This window comes from Rhinolophus sinicus, linkage group LG10 (genome assembly GCF_036562045.2).
Source record: "Rhinolophus sinicus isolate RSC01 linkage group LG10, ASM3656204v1, whole genome shotgun sequence".
NCBI classification, from domain to species: domain Eukaryota; kingdom Metazoa; phylum Chordata; class Mammalia; order Chiroptera; family Rhinolophidae; genus Rhinolophus; species Rhinolophus sinicus.
In genome coordinates, this window is record NC_133759.1 from 88,116,772 (window position 1) to 88,135,288 (window position 18,517).

Genomic DNA, 18,517 nt, shown 5'->3' on the forward strand with positions numbered 1-18,517 from the left:
GTGAGGCCATGTGACCTGCTAAGGAAGGATTGACTTAACTGTTGACCCAAGAATCCAAAAAGATTCTGAGCAGACACATGCCAGAGGAAAGAGAGGAATAAGTAGATAGGATTCCAGGGTAGGTATTAATAAGATATTGAAACTATCACTGATGACACTTGGGTTGATCTTCCCCCAGCCAGGGTGTTTCATGAGACTTCTCACAGCCTATAGGAAAGGGTCTACTCTTTCCTTTTCAGGCCTCTCTACATACAGTGGAAACGGCTCTTGTTGCATCCATCTATGACACCCAGACTGTGGGCCTGAGGATGTAAAATGACTAAACATTTGAATCAATTTATTGTCTTTCGATGAGTAAGATAGAGGGCTTAGGAGCTCCAACTTTAATTCTACTATCCCTGGGCTTGGATGCTGGCCCTACCCTCTGAGCCGGAGCCTAGGCTCTCCACACCTCTGTTCACCTGGGATACGAAAGCATCGAGGTACCTCATTCACAGGTTGTAAGTCTTGAGCGTGTCTCTGCACACAAACCTCTAGGCTCAGGGCCAGGCACCTCATTAATATCGTTTGTTCTAAACGCTCTTCCTGCAGACTTCACTTTGCTAAAGGGACGTGTTTAATTTGGCAGATCATAACCAAGAATAAGCACTTGGATGGTTCTATACATTTTATGCCACACTATGCATTTCATTATTTGGGGTAGTTGGAGGAAAGAATCAATAAAAATGCCAACAAGGAAGGCAATTTTTAAAAATGTCATTACCATATTCAAACATAAAAATAGAAGGAAAAAATGTATTCCAGCTTCATGAGGAGAATCTTTAAGATAGCATTATGATCCCACACCAGAATCTTCTGGGGACAAAAATTCAATAGAAGGAAATTATGTTCTGAGCCTCATTCAAGGGAGTTTAGCTATTAAAATATGAACATACAGCCTCACTTATCAGATAGTTCCTGGCCCTGAGAAGCTACTCTGACCTCCCCTCCAAGCATCTCAGATTTCTCATCTGTAAAGTGAGAGCATTATACTAAGATCCCCAATTTCCTTCTGCTTCTCACATCTGAGGATTCTGCATCTGACTTCAGTTCTGTAAATTCTGTTAATGAGCCTGTGAGAAAATCAAAATAACTAACTTCTGAGTGTCCTCTCCCACCTGAGAAGAGAGATCCTCCCTAGTATTCTTAGGATTATGGGATGCAGGACCAAGAGGAAATGACGTGGGTAAGAGTAAAAAAAAAAAAAAAGGACATGAAGATCTGGGGAGAAAGCGGGCAGAGAAACTGGAAGGCAGCAGCGGCAGTGTGAGAGGTGGTGGGGAGAAAGCAGGAAAAGAGGGAGTTTGAAGGTCCCTGGGGACTAGGTTTCCCCTTCACAGTTGTTGAGACATAGTTACTCAGGATTTGGTTTATTTTTAAATGGCTATAGGTAGCTGGGTGTGTTTTAATGACAACACCAATCTTTGATCCACCAGGTGGGCTGCTATCATCACCATTCCTACTGGTTGCAGAGAATCCAACAGTCACATGATCAGGTTCACTCCTTTTCAGATTGATGCACCTCACCTGCCCCACACATAACTAAGCTGGTCTCTTTCGTGAGATTATTGAATGTATCCTAAAGGTGGCTGCTTGACCCCTTTTATCTGGGAAAACCTAAGATGACAAATGTCTAGGATTTTATTTCTTACAGAGTTCATCATTTTCTTTACCTAGATCCAAGTTCATCCTTTGCACACAGACATAAGCAACGGGTGGACTGTATTTTTTACTTTTCTGAGGTTTAATTCCTCTCTTGTATTCTTTTCCCTTTTGTGTTCCAACTCTTAATACTTCTGAATTGAAATAGGAAAATAATTCACAATTGATGAGTGATTTCTTCCCACTCTTGCTTCCCCACCTTTTGCAGGTTAATTCCAGGATGATTCTCAAACACAATGCCAAGCATCGCATCAAACACAATTCAAGCATTGTCTCTCCAAACACTCTCTTGACCTCTCTCTTTTAACACCTTGTGCAAAGCCTATCATGTCACTTATCACACTGTATTGAGGTGACTGGTGTAGCAGCCCACTCTCCATCCTGGTAAGCACTGTATCTCATTCCCCTCCTTTTCCACAACGCCAAGCATCGCATCTGGCATTGAGCAAGTCCCAGAAAGTGTTCGTTGCCTGCAACCACCTGACAAACAGTGAATTTTGAAGCAGCTCCTGCAGGCCCATTTTCCTTTACAGATGCCTGAAGGGATGGGGGGAAATAGGGAAAGCTAGGGAAAGTCCCTGTCTAGGTTCCCATGGGAACCAAAATAAATATGGCAACAATTAAGGAGAAATGAATACACTAAAAATATCATTTTGTAAAGTAAGAGAATGTCACTTCTTCAAGTATTCACATTATATCAGCTGCCCTTTCTTTCCTTTAGAAGAATGTTGTAAATGGCTTAGAAAGTGATCTTTGTTACTTACAAAGCTTACCTTCTCTATTCTAATAATATAATTCATATGTATATTGTTATGGACTGAATGTTTATGTTTCCCTAAAATTCATATGTTGAAATCCTAACCCCCAATGTCATGGAATTAGGAGGTGGTGCCTTTCGGAGGTAGTTAGATCGGGAGGGTGGAGCCCTCAGAAAGAGATTTGTGTCCTTATAAGAACAGACAAGAGAGAGATGGCTTTCTCTCAGTCATATGAGGATACAATGAGAAGATGGCAATGTACAAACTAGGAAAAGGGTCGTGAGCAGGCTTTGGATCTGCCAGCACTTTGATCTTGGACTTCCTAGCCTCCAGCACTGTGAGAAATAAACATTTGTTGTTTAAGCCACCCAATCTACAAAATTCTGTTATAGCAACCCAAACTGACCAAGACAAATAGATAGATGAATGATAGATAGATAGATAGATAGATAGATAGATAGATAGATAGATAGATTAGATAGATTAGATAGATTAGATAGATAGATAGATAGATAGATAGATAGATAGATAGATAGATAGATAGATAGATAGATAGATAGATAGATAGATAGCACTGAAGGGTCTGAAACTATGACCCTCTCTCTCACTTTCATTTATTCATTCAGTCAGTTTTTGTTGAGTACCAACAACCAAGTGCCAGATACTGTGGTAGATTCTGGGGACACACTATGACTAACAGAAGCAGAGGAGTCCTTTCCTCACCGAGTTCACAGTCTAGCAAGAGAAACAGACAACTTAGAAGCAAGTCAACAAATAAATACATTCTTACAAACTGCACCGGTGACAAGCAGGAACCAGCAAGGTGTTCTGATGGAGACGAACGGAGAGATAGTTAGGAGGGGCCTTGCTCAGGAAGAGGCATCTAGGATGAGAGACTTGGAGAAGAGAGGAACTAGTCTATGAAGAGCTGGGGAGCCTGGCGGGGGATGGGGAGACTGTTCCAGATCCATACAAATAGCCTAAGGCAGGGTGAGGCAGGCGCTTGAGGAACAGAGAGAAGTCTCAGGCGACTATAGCAGAGTGAAATAGGAGGAGATTGACTGCATGTGGTGAACAGGAATTTAGATTTTGCTCGAAGTGCATTGGGAAGTCACTGAAGGATTATAATCGGGACTGTGTTATAATCCACTATACACTTCAAAGGTCACTGTGGTTGCTCCATAGAGAACAGTTTGAGGAGGTAACCAAATATGGATGCCAGACATGAGGTTTTCAAAACGTTCAGCACGAGATGGTGGTGGTTTAGACAAAGATGGTGGCAGTAGAGACAGGAAGATGCGAATGTGCTTAATGAATATTTTGAAAGTTGTCATGTCAAGACTTCTTGTGTCATTTCTCTGCTCAAAACCTTTCTATGGCTCTTATTGCTCAGAGTGTAAACCAAAGTTCCTGTAGAATCTGCCCCTTCCCTCACAGCTCTGTCCTCATTGGCCTCACTGGTCCTCGAACATACAAGCCATGTTCTCAGCTCTTCTGTTCCCTCTGCTCAAAATAATTTTCCCCAGGATGTTTGGATATCTTCATGGTTTACCCCCTCAACGCTTTCCTTTTTTGCTCAAATGTTTCTCCACAAATCCCTTCATGACCGTGTTCTTTAAGATTGTATCTCCCTACCCCAGCAGTCCTTATAACCCTTTCTGTGTTACTGTTCTCCTTGGCACTTTCCACCTTCTACCATGTGTCATTTCATTTTGTATTTTATTCATGGTCTGCCTCTCTATACTAGAATGGGGGAAACGTCCATGAGATCCCCAGAATGTGGAACAGAGTCTGCAACAGGTAGAACCTCAACAGATTTCATTTTATGAGTGCAGGAGGTCAGGGGAGGAATCAAGTGTAAGTTCCAGGTTTCAGGTATAGACAATTGGATTATGCTTTTTAATGAGATGGGAAACACTGGGGGGAGAGGGACTTTTTTATTCTATGATAGAATGAAAACAAGTTCAAGTCCATATTATTTTATGACAATGTCAGTATTTGGAATACAGTGGGGTTCAACTTGTTTTTTGTTTTTTTTTTCGAGAAGGTAGGAAATATTGATTTTGAGGATACTGAGAGTCCTAAATGGAACAGCTAAAGAGAGATCTGTCTGATCGCTCTCTTTCATCGTCTCTCCTTTGCCCCTCCCTTCTTCCACCACTTGCTCCCTTCTTGCACACATCCTTGGGCCTGCCCCATCCTTTCTGCATGGTAAGCCCTCTCTCCAACTCTTGCCCTCGTTGCTTATTAGCACTTCCGACATTTGCTTATAGATGTCACTTCCAACCAGACATAATTTGGCTTCTGAATCCCCTGCAAACAAACACAGTGGTTTTTATCATAGAATAAAATCACTCTACTAATTTTCCTCAACTCATCCTTTCAAACTATTCACCCACTTAATAATAGCCTGAACCATCCCCTGGGAGAATAAATTGAGACCAAACACATACCCTTCTCCACCTACTTGTTCAGGCCTTTCCCTCTGTGGTAGGCCCACCTCATTCCTCTCTATTATTTTGTATAATTAAACATGGGATTTATTCTGCAGTGACATGGCATAGCTAGTGGCTTTCCTTAGGACCAAGAAGACTGCTAGAAAGCCTTTGGTGAATAAAATAAACACCAGCATTTCATTAGAGAGCCAAGAGCTCATAAAAATGCATTTTTAATTGCTCCCTTAACTCTTTCATCCTGATGTTAAGCATCGTGCTCCTTGCTGGCCCTATTAGAAAAGAAATCTTTGAATTTTCTGTTTGAATGACACACAGTTGTGGAGAAGATTAAATGAGGTAATACACGCAATTAGGACAGTGTTGGCATCTAAAAGATGCTCAGTAAATGTTAACTGTTCTGAACTATCAAAGCCCCTCTCCCTCTGCCTGTTATTTGATCAGGGCTCATCCAAAGAAAAGACCCCCAAAAGGATCCTCAAAATCAGGCTAAAACCTTCCCCTTGCTGAAAGAAGTTCATCGCTATTTCATACTTTTGAGCCTGTCAATCTTCATCTGTTTTCAGCCAGAGACCTCATAAAGGGGTTGAAATTGCTTTTTTGGAAATATTGAAAAACTTAGTTCACCAAAACAAGATGGTTATTAAACTCAAAATCATGAACCTTAGTGTTTTTTGTGGTTTCTCAATGATAGACGTTCAGTGGCAGGTAGAACGTAAGAATGTGAGCTCTGAAAAAGACCTTATCCGATTTTTTCATTTTCTTTTTCTTATAGGAAATTAAGGTCCAGAGGGAGAAAAGACATTTGCCGAAGGCTATGTAGTGAGTTTGTGGCTGAGCCAGGATGAAACCAAGGTTTCCAACTCATAGTCCGGTGCCCTTAAGATAATCTTCTTTCACTGGCGGGGAATTCTTCATAGAGACCTGCAGCCAAATCTCATTCCACACAATGACAGAGAAAGGGAATCCTTAAGCCCTGAGAATCCAAGACACTGACAGCCCCACGCACTCATGGAAACATATCAGTCACAGAGAGAGAGCCAGAAACCAGGGCAAACGTCCTGGTTGGTCCCAGGCTCCTTGAACTAATCCAGATTGGACCTAAACTGAGTGCCAATTTGCAGAATCAGGAGCAATCCAAGGACGAGGAAGGGATGGAAAAGGGAAGTGGTATGCACATCCTACATTATGCTTTTTTTAAGGCAAGGGCCATATTTTTGTAATCTTATATTTCTCAATATTTGTTGAATGAATGAATAACCTCTCTGGCCTTTCTCTGTCACTATCTTTAAACAATATGTTAAACACATTCTAAACCCCTGTCAGAGCATCAGACAGTTATATTAACTTGAAAATTCAAGAACTAGACAAAATTAAGAGCTAAAAAATAAAGTGGACCAAAAACTAAGCTCCAAATAAATGTGCCTAATGGACTCATTTTCTAGCTCATTTATCTTCTTTCACGCAATTTCTTAGTTCAATGTTGTCTTAAAAGTCGTCTTATTTTGACAATTTTTAGACAAAATATGCATAGTCTCTCCAGTCATGGAGGAAAGACAGACAGTAATCAAATGATCACACCAATAAATGTATAATTACAGTTGCAGTAAGTAGTAGGAAATAGGGGGAACTATGAGCAACAATAACTTAATTAATAGAGGCCAAGCTTACAGAATGTGGGAGGTGATGGTCTACTGCAATTCATATTCTTCTCCATGTTCGAGCTCTGTGTTCAGTTCTAGCTGCCTTCATTTTAAGACCCAAGCAAGAAATTCTCCTACTACCTCAGTGGTTAATTTGATTTTTCAAGTGCCATTCTTTTAGGGGCTCTGCTTCACTTCAAAGCAGGAGCAGAAACAGACAGGAAACTAGATTTTATTTATTCAACGAATGTCTGTGGAGTGCCTGCTATGTGTCAGGCATTACAGTTTAGGATACAATGGATGGCAAAATGGACCTGGCTTCTGCTCTTCTGATGCTACAGTGTTGTAGGAGAGGCAGATGGTAATCACATGATCGTACAAATAAAGATATAAATACAAATTATAAGTGCCAAGAAGTACAGGAACCTATGTGAAAGCATAATTTAATTCCAATTAAGGTTCTTGACAGGCTTTTCTAAGAACTGAAATTCACACTGAGATTTTTTTAAACCACTTTATTAAGGTATGATTGACATGTAAAAAGCTGTATGTATTTAATATATACAACGCGGTGAGTTTGGTGACTAGTATATACTTATGAAACCATCACTACCATCACAACCATAGACATATCTATCATCTTCCAAAGTTTCCTCCTGCCCCCTTTATTATTATTGTGTGAGTCGGGGGTGGGTAAGAACACAACATAATATCTACCCTCTTAGCAAAACTCAAGTATATAATACAGTATTGTTAGCTATCGGCACTAGGGTATATAGTGGATCTCCAGAACTTACTTATCTTGCATAGCTGAAACTTTGACCATCACCTCCCCATTTCTCCATCCTCCCAACCCCTGGCCTTCACCATTCTACTTTCTGCTTCTTTGAGTTTGATTATTTTAGATTCTACATCTAAGTGAATTTATACAGTATTTGTCTTTCTGTGTTTGGCTTATTTCACTTGGCATAATGCCCTCCAAGTCCATCCATGTAGTTGCAAATGGCAGGGTTTCCTTATTTTTTAAGGCTAAAAAATAGCTACATGCAAAAGAATAAAACTGTATCACTGTCTCAAACCACACACAAAAATCAACTCAAAATGGATTAAAGACTTGAACCTAAGACCTGCTGAAGCCATAAAACTCCTAGAAGAAAACTTAGACAGCAAGCTGCTTGACATCATACTTGGCAACAATGTTTGGATCTGACACCAAAAGCACACACAACAAAAGCAAAAATAAACAAGTGAGAGTACATCAAACTAAAACGCTTCTGCACAACAAAGGAAACCATCAGCAAAATGAAAAGGCAACTTATGAAACAACAGAAAATATTTGCAAACAATACATCTGATAAGGCATTAATATCCAATATATAGAGAGAACTCAATAGAAAAAAAAAGAAAACATGATTTAAAAATGGACAAAGGACCTAAATAAATATGTCTCCAAAGAAGACATGCAGACGGCCAACAGGTATATGAAAAGGTGCTCAACATCACTAATCATCAAGAAAATGCAAATCAAAACCACAGTGAGCTATTACCTCACACTTGTCAGAATGGCTATTATCAAAAAGATAAAAGATAACAAGTGTTGGTGTGGCTGTACTGAAAAGGGAACCCTTCTGCACTGTTGTTGGGAATGCAAATTGGTACAGACATTATGGAAAGCAGTATGGAAGTTCCTTTAAAAATTAAAAATAAAACTACCATATTGAGATTTAAAGAACGATAAAAGTAGAGAGGAATGATGTGCTGGTATAGATGGAAAAAGACTGCCATCAGGCCAGGTTGTCCCTGGCAGATTATTTGACCCAATGATTTAAACTGTAAACTAGAGGGAATTGAGTATTCCAGAGTAATGAGCTAAATTGCTGAGGCCAGAGAGCCAAATCTGGCCCTGCTGCCTGTTTTTGTACAGCTCCTGAGATAAGATTGGTTTTTACTTTTTAAATGGTTGAAAATGATCAAAAGAAGAATAGTTCACGGTATGTGAAAATAATATGAAATGCACATTTCAGTGTTTAGAAATAAAATTTCATTGCAACAGGATTGCACACATTGGTTTTCATACATATTGTCTATGGCTCGTTTCATGCAACAGCAGCAGAACTGAGTATTTGCGACAGATTGTATGTCCTGCAAAGCCTGAAATATTTGCTCTCTGGCCCTGTACAGAAAACATTTGCCATAACTTTTTTTCTGGATTATGAAACAGTGTTTCTCTTGAGACAATAATATTTTCAGTATTGACATTGCTGTTTGAGGGAAGGATTTGAATGTTTAAAGTAGTGGAATTATATTGGTTCCAGGAAAAGAGCTTTCAATGTGTGTAAAAGTGATTGGCCTGCTCTCTGGCCCCAGGCGTCCCTAAAAGATAATGAGACTCCAGTTGAAGCCTTCACTTCCTTATAAGCCACTCTGCCCTTATTAGAATGAGTCAGTCACTTGCAGGGGTGGGGGCATTGGAATTCCAATTGCAGTGGCCTATGTGCAAAAACAAACAACAAACAAACAAAAGTCATGCCTGTGGGACTTGTCCTCTCCCCTGTCAGAAGCAGATAGCCAGCATCTGGTGCCACCAAAGCTGCGAGAACCTGTAATCCTCATTTCCCTCATCTTGCTGCACAGACTCAGGAAGGGTGAAAAGGAGCTTGCACACCTAGGAGTGCTGACATTCTCTGTTCCTCTCTGTCAGGGTCAGTGGCTCCGGGTGGAGGGTGTGAACAACAAGAAGTGGACATGCTTGGTTGCCCATTTGCTCCATGTGCATCTAACAGCTTGCAGAAACAGGGCCAAGAAGTTTAAAACAGAAAATAGTCCTGCTTTGATCCCTTCCTTTGGGAGGAACATTATAAAGAGGGGAAGAGTATTCTAGGCAGAGGAAACAGCATGCTTGAAGGCTCCCAAGTGAGAAAGATGTTAAAGAACAGAAAGGAGGCTGGAGTGGCTGGAGCTGAAAGAGCAAAGGAGGGAGTATAGGAGGTGAGGTCAGAGAGAGGCTGAAGCCAGCCCATGCCGGGTCATCTCAGGACATTGAACTTCATCTGTGCTACCTGAAATCATGGAAGGGTATTAAGCTCTGGAAATTGATGAATGGTATCCAAAGGAATAGCTCATTACATTTTCCAAAGACGGCCACAGCACATATCCCAACCCCCATGCTCCTCTTCCAATGTGAAGTAGATATTCCTCCAGGGAGAGACGCGGTCTATGTTTCCTCCCCTGAATCTGGGCGGGACTATGACGAGAAGTGACCCACAGGACTTCCTAGACTAGGTCATAAAAAAGGGTTGCAGCTTCCACCTGGTCCTTTTGGAACTCAACCATCATGCTGTGAGAAAGCAGGGAAACCACATGGAAAGACCACGTGAAATCTTTCTGCCCCCACTGAGGCCCCAGTGAGCAGCAAGTGTTAACCTCCAGACCCATGAGTGAGCAAGACTTGAGATAATTCCAGCCAGCCCCGATTTGCTGAGTCACTTCAAGCATTCTGGTATTCCCAGCTAAAGTCCCAGACATTGTGAAACAGGGGCAAGTTTCCCCTCAATTCCTGACCCCCATAATGTATATGAGCATAATAAAAAGTTTGGTGGTGTTTTATGACACTAGTTTGCAAGGGGGAAGGAAATTAGGTTCCACAGCAACAGCTAACCAGAGCAAGAGGCTAAAAACCCTATAGTCTAGATTTCCTAAAACCCATTCTTGTCAGTTCCCTTCCTTTTTCAGTTTGTAGAATATCTACAGGTAATATTTCCCTTTGGTGTTTAACTTAACTACATAGGACAATACAGGACCCTTTCCAGCCTGATCTAGGGCTCCCTTACTAATTCTGTTGTAATGGCTTCAGCTTACAAGTTCAATTCTTATTTTTTTTCTTTTATGTTGTATTTATCTTTTTAAAAATTTTTTATTAAATGTATTGGGGTGACATTGGTTAGTAAAATTGTATCGATTTCAAGTGTACAATTCTATAATACATCATCCATATATTGCATTTTGTGTTTACCACCCAGAGTCAGTTCTCCTTCAATTCCCTTTTCCCTCAACCACCCTGTCCCTTTGCCCTCTGGTAACCGCTAAATTGTTGTCTGTGTCTAGGAGGTTTTTTTGTTTGTTTGTTTGTCTTGTTCATTTGTTGCTTTCAGTTTTATATCCCACATATGAGTGAAGTCATATAGTTCTCAACTTTTTCTGTCTGACTTATTTCACTTAGCATAATAATCTCAAGATCCATCCATGTTGTCACAAATGGCAGTATTTCATCTTTTCTTATGGCCGAGTAATATTCATTTCTTTTGCACAACCTAAAAACTCATAGTATAACCTGATAGGGCATTTGAAAAAGACATCTTAACAGAATTTGCAATTTTATCTTGCTTCTCTTCAGAAATATAGCCCCTCTAAGGAGGAAAAGAAACAAAACAAAACAAAACAAAACAAAACTGGTAAGCCAAAATCACTCTTGGTAACTACTGAAGATTACAAAAGAAATGAATATTATCTACAAATCTGGTTTTACCTGGCTGCAGAAAAACATGGGAAAAATTACCACCTCATCAAAAGTTGTCACCTTTCCCACAAACCCTGACATGATTCACTATTCAATCTGCATGCAAATTAGACCAGAACGCTGCTTTCTTACTCATCATAACCTGTTTTCTTGGAAACAAACCCCTCCTGGGCTTACAGGAAGTTTGACATCACTGCCCAGGTTTCCCCCAAGTGCTAACAGGGAATGCTCCATGGTGCCTTGTACCAGCCACAGCCTTGCTTGCCCCTCACCTGCTTGTCTATCCTTGTTGCCCTGATACCCCGAGGAGGAGGCTTCTAGCTAACAGAAAGGGAGGAGAGGCAACTGACCATCTCTCTGCTCTGGTTCTTGACCTCCAGCTTTGCAGCCTCTTCTTTCACAAAGAGGACCAAGTAGATAGTGGGACCGCTGGTGAAGGCTATTTTCCCACCAAAAGGGACTGATAACCCTCAAAGGGGAGAGTAATTTGTTCTGCTTTTGACAGGCCCTTGGGCTGCTCTTTTAAAAAACTGTTCGATTTAAATATAATAGCCTTCCAGATCAAATACTTTTCATTTCTCAGAGTAGATCAATTCCAATTTACTCCTGAAATTCTGCTTTCATGAAATAGCCTGTTTTACCATCTTATGGGATTCTGGCTTTTATGGTAGATCTTATTGAGCTGCTGAGATGGATGAGGTGGGTACGTGAAAGGGTTCTGCAAAGCCTCAAGAGCCATGTTACAGGAAGAAGAATCCTGCTGACTGTCCCACTAACATTTTTGAGCACTTATCAGGTGCCAGCCATGATGATAAGCACTGTCCACAAAGGATTTTGTTTCATTCTCCCAACACCTTTATGAGTTGAAAGTGAAATTGGCACCATTTTACAGATGAGGAAACTGAAGCTTGGAGAGCTTAAGCAACTTTCACATGGTCACTCAATAGCTGGGTAGAGACAAAGTTGGGATCCAACCCAAGTCAAACAGCTCCAAAGCCAGCATTTAACGGAATCCAGAGTTGACTCTGACATGGATCGGAGCCAAGTCTGGGACCCGACAGACAAAGCCTTCCAGGTTTCATTCAGTTCTAATCAGGCAGCAGATCAGCCACACAACACAGTTTTGTAGGATGTCTGATCTCAGTTGATGAATGATAATCACTGCCCACAGTGTTTGCAATTTTTCTTCTTGACTGTTTGGATATGGTTGTTTTTAAAAACCCTTGAAAAAGTGCTTCGCGCCTAAAAATACCCCCAGTAAACTATGTAATGTGGCTTCTAATTTGAACTCACTTAGAATGGAATGCACAGTCATCATGATATTAAAAGTAGAAGCTGCCCAGGATTGGAGTTTGAAGGTCTGGATTAGGATTCCTGTTCTGCCCAGATTTGTGGGGAAACTTGGACAAAGACAACTATCCCACCCCCATTTTGCGTGATCCCAATGGGGGTGTCAGTAAAGAGCCCCTAACCTCTGCAAACTTAAGGCTGGTTCCATGGCCCTTATCAGGGCGCTCAGATTCCCTGGGAAAGTAAACCCTGGATTTCGAGAAAAGCACAAAAGTAGAGCACATTAATGTTCAAGAAAAGACTCAGCTTCAGAGCTTCACTCCTCAGACGCCCAGACCTGCTCTTTCTAAGGTCTGGTATGTCAACTTTCCTTGGAATCTGTGACTTACCCCAGATCTTCCCAATAAATTCCTCATTGGCGTATACTAGGCTGAGTGGTTTCTGTTGCTTAAAACCAAATAACTTAGTAGAGTGCTTCTTAGAAGGAAAAAAAATAAAAACCACGGCCTAGGTGGTCCCTAAATTCTCCTCCAACCCTAGTATTTCATGGTTTTTATATGTCCGTCATCCTAAGACCTAAAGTTGTTTCTCTGCCACAGCATCCATCCTTCAGATGCAGGATGAAAAGGAAGAAAAAAGAATCTGGCAATTTGACATTTTCCCTACAAGCTTCAAAGTAGCTAACTACATGAAAATCTGGGAAGGTTTGCCTGAAATTTCCAGCCTTTATATTTACTATAAAATGTGATTGTGGTTAAGTCTGAGGAAATTGGAATGAGCTTTGGAGCTGAGAGACCAGCATTTAAAATTATCACTGCCATAGAACATTGTTTCATCTCTCTGAATCTCAGTTTGCTTCTCTATAAAATGAATGTGGCACAATGACTGATTAAGACATTAAATTGTGTTTTATTCTCACTCTGTTTTTAGCTTCCACAAATGCCCATGCACATGCACGTATGCATGTGTATAAATGCACGTCATTAACACAAATGTGTGTGCATAGACTCACACACAAGTACACACACAGAATTCTAAGAACAAGAATTCCAAGAATTCTAGGCCTTTTTGTGCCTCTGATGTAGAGCCAAAATGAGATGCCTGCAAATAAAGCCTGCTTCTGGGCCTGGAACTTCAGGAGTGATTTGTGCTAAAGCAGGGGGTACAAGAGGAAGGACCATCCTCAAGACAAGACAAGAAGGTCTCTGGGTTCCATGCGTGATGGGAACGTGGACCCTGATTCCCAGAGCTGTCCCCAAGGAAAGACCAGGACCTCAGAGAGAAAGTCTAGTCTCAGCAAAGTTTCTCCACAAGCTTAGCATAGAAGGTAACTTACTGCCCAATCGAGGACACGGGCAAGTGTGGACAAAACAGGTTATCAGTGGTCACCATGGAAGACGGGGACCAGGGGATTTGTATGTGACTGTAGTAAGGGAGGAAAACTAGCCCCAAATCCTCTGGATTGAATTTCCTGCCCTCCTGTCAAGATGGGGACTCAGAGTCAGATTTCATTTAATTTAAAAAAAACAATTTGACATTTCTTATATGTATGTATGCATATGTATACATATATATGTACATATATGTACACATATATTTACAAAACTCAAATTATGCAATACACCATACACAACATATATATTCTGGATGCTTCTCATGGCAACACATATAAATACGACTAATAATTTTTCAATAAAAGTAGCACATGCTCATGGTTAAACAAATTCCATATATAGAAGGTATAAAACACAAAGTAGAATTGTCCCACTCAGTTGCAGAAGTTACCACTGTTCACTATTTCATGTGTATTCATTTGAATATTTTAAGCATATCTGAGCAGTTCTTATGTCTGTTTTTAATTAGTCTTCACCAAGATCGGTTATTGTGCTTCCAATTTCTTCTCTCCCTGTGGCGATCTGAACTGTCTCTCAACCAAAAGATCCTACAGTCTGATTTCTCAGCCATTCCCTAAGTAGAAGAGTGGTTAGAAATAGGAACTCCAGCAAAAAGATTTCTATTTCTAAAAGGGCCAGATATTGTGTCTTCTAATTTTTTTGAAGCCATAAATAACAGACAGTGATTAAAAGAAGATACACAGGCTACTAAACAAAACATATATAATTTTGTGTGTGATCTAGTGTTAAAAACAGACCATAAATGGCTTTTTGCAACAAATCTTATCTACTTAGTCTCAATAATGGTAAACCCAAGTCCAACTTTCATGCTTACAAACCTGTAATGGAAAAGATTTTCTAGTCTGTTTATTCAACGCATCTCTCATCTATCACATGACATCTCTGTTAGTCCCAGTTTCCCAAGCCAAAAGTAATTCAGGAACTTAAACAGCTGCTAATGACCAGTGGAATTTTCAGAAGACACTATTGTAAAAACAATTTTGATTACATATCCAGTCTTCTCTGTATTCCTTACAACGATTTCTTGTATGTGGAGGAATCTTGATCATGTCAAAAGTTAAGCTCAAGACCACACTACATTAAGCCCTACTTGACACTACAGTTATTTGTATTGTCGTGCAATTCCCAGTATTGTCCCTAAAAGGAGCTCACTCAAATGCCATGGAGAAGGGTGTGCACTTCTGCAGGTAATAATAGGGAGTCATCAGAAACTTTTAAGTAGGAATGGCACCCATGGTCTGCCATTTGGAAAGATGGCTTTAGCAGCCTCAGGAAGAGGTATTAACGTGGCTAGAAGCTAGAGATGAAGCCCAAATGCATGGTCCAAGTAAGACATGGTGAAGGCCTGAACCCTGAAAGTCGCAGTGGGTGAAGTGAGCCAGGCAGGTCCAGGAAGATAAAACCAGTAGGATTGCTTGACATTATACCAGGTAAGAGAATGACAGGGTCACAATGACCTGGAGGTTTGTACCTTGAGTGGCCCAATAGTGGCCTGGAGTTCTAAATGCAGGGGAGGCATACCCTCGTGGGGGAGCGGGGGTAACAAGGAGTTCCATTAAGGAAAGTTGTACTTGAAACATCTATTAAATGGCCTCCACTTCAGGTACAAAGAGAGCAAGCGAAATAATCCATCATGGAAATCAAGACTATAGTTGGAAAAGTATTAAGGGCGAAGAGGGAGAAGATTATATGAGAGATGTAGCAGCAATATAAAGGGACACATAGGAAACTTCCCACAATTTCAGTTCCCAGGATCACAAGACTCATTTTTACCCAAACTTGCTATACTCAACAAAGAAGCTGACAATGGAACCCGTCAGCTGAGCCCAGAGGGACTCCCAGGGCTTACGCTACTAAACTTCATCTCCTCACAAGTATCCAAACAATGCCAAGGACAAAGGCTTCCCCTTTAGAAAGGAAACCTGACAGCCAGCTTTCTCCCTCTGCCTTCCAGATGGTATTACACATGTCGATTAGAAATGTTCAGGAAGCGCTTTCCTCTTTGTAACCAAGAGAAACATTTTCCTTCTTTGGAGCCTGCTCCCACTATCTCTCCCTCCTTAAATGGAATCTGATGTGTTTTTTCCCCGAGTCATCCATGACTGGTCCTTTGCACTGTTTGTGCTCTTGGTAGATACACTGCAGTGGGCAGATAAGGATGGAGCTCAATGACGTACACGTCTGCTGGTTTCCTTAGCAATGCCCCAGCAGACTCCCCGTTCCCCTACAAACCTGCTACTGAGTCAGCCTGCTTTCAGCTACAGCCCAGGCTCTGCCAGAACAGCACTTTTAAAATAATAATAACTCTTTCCATCATGGCACTTTACAGTTTATAAAGATCTTTTGCTGTCTTTATTTCATTTTACCTTCTTTACGTTATTTTCTCTTACAGAGAAGATATTATCGTCACCATTTTTTCAGTAAAGAAATCAAGGCTCACTAAAGTTTAATGACTTGTCTAGATGGCAAAGCAATAAGTCAAGAGGATGAGGCTTGGAAACAGGGGCTCATGGAATTTGGGCAACAGTGGCCACTGAGTCATAGCCAGACTTCCTCATACAGTCTGAAGACCAGATAGGGGTTATTCCAACCCAGGGTGAAATAGGAGCAGTTCTTCCCTCTGAATTAAAATATGTTTAAGATTTACTGGAAAGGTCTAGTTCATGGGCAGTAATGATAAAAGGCTTCTTAATTCAGCCACCAGCTTGCACCCCAGGCAAGCTTTGTGGTCGAAATACAATAATTTCTATAGTGCTCATCATATAACAGTTGTGCTATAGACTTATCACAAGTGTGCTTCTACCGTTGGTCAATATGTAAATTTAATTTTGCTTTCACTGTTAATTGGCACTGCCATGGCAAAGTGTCAGGTGGAACATTGAGTTGAGTGCTTTATTGAAATAGTACAGAGTTGGTAGAACGTGTTTGAATAATTGGTACAGCTTAATACCCAGCTGGCATCTAAGAAAGGGTGTGTGTTTACTGGCATATGGGTGTGTGTGTACATAGGAGGGGCTGGAGATCCACATGCTGATGGGTGATGAAGCTACACAGTACACTGGAAGCTATGGATGCTTCTGGTACATGGGACTAATGTTTGCATTGTAATTATTGCTCACTTGTTTAGAGACCTTTTGAATCTCTTCATCTCTGGAAAGGAGCTCTCGATTTCTAGACTTTGATTGTGAGTCACACACTCAAAAACCTGAGAACTGCTATTCTAACTTCTCTTTCCGGCACAATCAAAATAAACACGTAAGACATTTGATTTGAAAATGTCCTTGAAAGGCCATTGGAAAAAAATTTAACAGCCATTGAGTTAAACTATCCATTCAGATTTAGACTGTATCTACAAAAAGTTATTCTACCTACCCCACCCGACTCATTGATAGGAGTCCCATTACCTCAAAAAATATCTGATGTTTCTACCACACATTTTCCTATTTCCAACAAATTATTCTAGCCTTCTTCAGGGTCAGTACCAGTAGCCTGCAGGTCGCAGATTCCCTGTAATTTTTGTGGACAGAGGATCACAAGCTTCTGCTTGGATCCTTCCAGCAATAAAATGACCCACCACCTCTTAAAGCAGCACTTCCTTAATATTTTTCTTTCATATTGATTAATATTTTGCCTTTTTACAGCTTCAAGGAGAAGCAATTAAGCGAAAACGATAAGGTTTGGGGTTTTGAAGTCGGATAACCTGTATTTAATTGCCAGCCATGCCACTTCCTGGTTCTGCAACGTGGGATAAATTACTTAACACTTTGCATTCGTAATGTTCTAATCTATATATAAGGGAGAATAAAAATAATAACAATACCTGCATCTTGTGACTGTGATAAGAATTAATTAAAATAATGCATGTAATATTCTTATAGCACAGTGCTTGGCACATAGTAGTTATTTGATTGACTGTACCTACTATTAATATGCTACACCTTGTTCTCAGCTTAGTCTTATGGAGTCTTGTAAAATAGAGCAGCAAGCTCTTCCACACATAAGCCTTCCCCTATATTTGAAAACTGCTCCCATTGACACCCATGCCTTCTGTTAGGGTAATTGATCTTAAGTAACCCTGCAAAATAAGCACAAACCATTTCTGTCCTCCCAAAATTAAATAAAAGATAATAATGCTCATCATTGACATTTTGGAGAATAAGACTTGGCTTCTAAATAAGCCTGGAAGAGATTCATAAAGAGGTAACATGGTAAAGCAGTGGAAAGAAAACCCAGCTGGGATTCCCGAGAAATGGATTGTATAATACTTGCTCTATACCCTTAGGCAAGTCATTTGACTACTCCAATATCTTCAGTTGCAGGAGAGAGGAAATGAGACAAATGTCACAACACTGTCATGGGCATTAAGGAGATACATACGCAAAACTACTATGAGAACAATGCTTAGCACATAATAGACATTCAACTGGTTTAGGTTGATTTTTATTTCCAGGTCCAGACACTTGGACACCACTTTAGTATTCTCAATCTAGATAGTTGTCTGCAGCCTTTCCGCTCATGGTTGTGATGGCTTCTTTTACTAGTTTCCCTTCTTTTAGTCTATCCCTGAAAGTCTGGTTCTAATCACTTGTTCAGAATCCAGTAGCAGAATATAAAAGGCATAATTTTTTTCTTTCTTCTTGTGATTATTTTGAGGTTTTCTATTTTTAGGATGAAAATGTGGAAAAATATAACTAGTATAGGGTTTGAAGACCTGAATTTGAATTCCAGGTGCATCTCTTAG

General features: G+C 40.5%; 1 long non-coding RNA gene across 5 annotated transcripts in view; it reads right to left on the bottom strand.

Moving 5' to 3' along the window:
• The window catches only part of LOC141567289 (uncharacterized), a 116,644-nt gene that overhangs the window by 7,724 nt on the left and 90,403 nt on the right, over positions 1 to 18,517 (bottom strand). The gene's annotated exons all lie outside the window — the stretch shown is intronic.